Source organism: Mus caroli, unplaced genomic scaffold, assembly GCF_978045245.1.
Source record: "Mus caroli unplaced genomic scaffold, Mus_caroli_1 scaffold_982, whole genome shotgun sequence".
In the NCBI taxonomy this organism is placed as follows: Eukaryota; Metazoa; Chordata; class Mammalia; order Rodentia; family Muridae; genus Mus; species Mus caroli.
The window spans coordinates 15,771-19,051 of record NW_028228237.1 but is presented as its reverse complement, the minus strand read 5'-3'; the positions used below and the strand labels follow the sequence as shown (position 1 = coordinate 19,051).

At 47.8% G+C, this 3,281-nt stretch overlaps 1 pseudogene; it reads right to left on the bottom strand.

Annotated features, from left to right (window-relative positions):
* Window positions 1–1,093: 1,093 nt before the first annotated feature.
* LOC146999599 (zinc finger and BTB domain-containing protein 7B pseudogene) lies at window positions 1,094–2,299 on the bottom strand (annotated as a pseudogene).
* Between the last annotated feature and the right edge of the window lie 982 nt (window positions 2,300–3,281).

The following is a 3,281-nucleotide window of genomic DNA, read 5'->3' as shown; positions in this document are numbered from 1 at the left end:
TCCATCCATTTGGCTATGAATTTCATAAATTCATTCTTTTTAATAGCTGAGTAGTACTCCATTGTGTAAATGTTCCATAATTTCTGTATCTATTCCTCTGTTGAGGGACATCTGGGTTCTTTCCAGCTTCTGGCTATTATAAATAGGGCTGCTATGAACATAGTGGAGCATGTGTCCTTTTTACCGGTTGGGACATCTTCTGGATATATGCCCAGGAGAGGTATTGCTGGATCCTCCGGTAGTACTGAAAGACTCTAAGACTCCCAAAGGGAGGCACTTACTCAAGCCTCGGGACAGCCGCGCACCCAAGAAGACACTGAGACCGAACTTAAGATGTATAGAGAGTAAGATTTAATACAGCAACGACAAGAAAGCACACAAAAAGCACATATACCAGATATCTGGGGTCGAAACTCATGCAGCCAGCAAGGTGCAGAGGAGATTCGGCAATTGGCCCAAATTTTCACAGGCTTTTATAGGAGAAGGGTAAGGGGAAAAGTACAAGTTTTATGTCACCAAGGGGTCGTGTCCTATATTTTGGCAATGTACTCGATCTATTGGAACATTCTGGGGTAGTACCAGGAGGCCCCTATCTCAAAAATGTTCTTGGCATAGTCTTTAGTTGGGAGGGGTTGGACTGAGTTCGCTCCAGGAGACCCTTATCTCAGAAATGCTCCTGGAACCGTTCTCACTTGGGAGGGGTCGGACCCTGGGGTGAAGAGTTCAAGAATGTACTCCGAGGTAAAAAGTTCAGGTGTGTTCCGGGAACAACCTCTAGATGGGAGGGGTAGGACTCCGAGTTGAAAAGTTCAGTAATTTTCCTCTTTCATTCCCCCCTTCTTCTAGTGAATAGCTCTAATCTTAGAGCGAGTCCTCGGCCTTTTGGAGGCCCCGATATTGTTGCCTTAATACTATAACCTGTACTGCATTTATCCCCCTCCACAGAGTCCAATCTCTTTCTGTTTTGTAACATCACTTTGGACAGGGAAGTCAAAGATAGACCGTTTTATAGTTCTAAGATCAACATCCATAGCTGTACATAACCAACAGGATTGAGTCATATTAGGATTAGTTCTAAAACTTAAGAAAGCTCTTAGTCTATGTGGCCATTGGGGAGGTCGTGGCCAGCAGGGGATGAGATGGCCACGTTATTTTTGTGGTAGTTCTGATTTTTTAGATGGCGCTGTAGATGGCCTTCCTTGGCGTAGGCCTTGTGGCACAGGTGGCATTCATAGAGCCGGCCCCCTGTGTGCAGATGCATATGGTTTTTGAGGTCGTAGTTATGCAGGAAGCGGGCTGGACAGTGGGGGCATGAGTAGGGTCGCTCTCCTGTGTGCTCTCGCATGTGGATCTTCAGCTTATCATTCCTGGTGAAGCAGATACCGCAGACCTCACAGGCAAAAGGCTTCTCACCAGTGTGGGTCCTTATGTGCCGAGGCAGTTTGCCTGCCCCGTGGATTATCTTGTGACAGACTGGGCACTCTTGGGGCATCTGTGAAAGGCGTTTAGGCACTAGCTTGTTTTGGTCATTTAGGCCTGGTGTCAGGGCATCCTGGTGCAGCTAACTTAGGTAAGCCATCAGGTCAGGGTCAATGAGATCTTCATCTGAGCCCAGCTCTTCTGATGATAGTGGAGGTTCGTTACTCTGGGCCAGCCCGTAGCCTGGTGGGTATGCGATCTCTTTTTCAGTTTTAAAAACTTTATAATTCAGGGGCCCCTCAGCAGGTGAGGCAGCACCTGTGGGAGGACTGTCTTTACCGTTGAGCATTTTTGAGGTTGAGGCTGTGGGGGTGGCAGTGGCAAAAGCCTCCAGGCACTGTCGGGCTCGCTCACAGTCATCTTTATCTGGGCTGGGGGCTTTCAGTCCACTGCCTTGCAAAATCTCCAAGCAAGTAGTGACGACACATGGGATTTCCAGTAGCCGAGCAGCTTGGAGTACAGCCGGCATATTGGCGCTGCTGGTGGTCAGTGTGGCTGTGTAAGCAAACTCGAGCAGGGCACTTAGGGCCTCCGGCCCTACAAAGTTCAGCTCACACACACTGGCTTTTGCTCCCCCAGAAGCCGTTTCAACACTCTCTGTTTTTATTACTGTTCTCTTTCTCTCTTCTGTAAAGAGCCTCTTGAAGTAGTGGCTACAGGCAGCCAGCACAGCCCTGTGGGTTTGGTACTCAAAACCCTGTGTCCTGATGGTGAGGTCGCACAGATGACCCAGCTGGCGCTGCTCGTTTAGGCAGCTCAGGAGCTCGCTGCTGTGATCTGGGAATGGGATTCCAATTAGGTCATCCTCGGGGCTCCCCATCTTTTCTTTTTAGTCGTTGGGTCTGTTTGCTGGAGCTGGGCAACAAAGCAGGGTGTAGAAAGAGTCAACACAGGGATCCAATATCCCGCCAGACTCAGTTTAAAACAGTGATGGGCATAGGAGTCTCATAAAGGATCTTAAAAAAAGTAAAACTGAATCAAGAAATAGGGCATAGGGAAGGAACACCAAGTCCATGCCAGTCTCCACGATTAATTTTATCAAGGTCTGTCTTAGAGTTTTAAACTAATTTTTATCTATCCTGAGCTCTGAGGTCTATACACACAATGTAATTTTTGACCTCTGAATACTTGGCCACATCCTGACTTACCTGGGCAACAAAGCAGGGCCATTATCTGACACTATTGCTCTTGGCACTCTGAACCTTGGAAAAATTTTCTTTAATAGTCTTCTTGATGACTATGTGAGCAGTCTCATTTATCCATATTGAGAACATCTTTTTCTGCAGATGTCAACAGCTTTCTTTGTCTGTATATTGTTCCATACAGTGGCAAAAGCATACCTGCTGTCAGTGTAAACTTTTTCTTTTGTCATTTATAAAGCTTGTATCAAAACCACAAATTCAGCTTTCTGGGCTGAAGTCTCTTTAGGGAGGCTGCTGGCCTAGATCACCTGCTTTTTGTCCACTGCTGCACTGCTGTCCCCGCCTTCCGCTTACCTTTAACCATGAGGCTACTGCCATCCGTGTACCAGTTCAGCATATAGGGTAAAAGGCTTAGTCAGATCTGGCAAAGCCAGAGCGGGGGCTGCAAGCAGGGCTGCCTTTATGCTGTCAAAGGCTTTTTGGTGTTCCTCAGTCCAGGTGAATGGGACTTTTTCTTTAGTCCAGAGTCTGCAAAAGCCCACCGTCCCCAGAAACTCACGTACTTGGCGCGGGGTGGTGGGGGTTGGGATCAGAATCACAGTCTTTTTTCTTGACTTCGGTGAGCCACCGCCTTCCGTCGTTTTGGCACCTCGGTGCGAC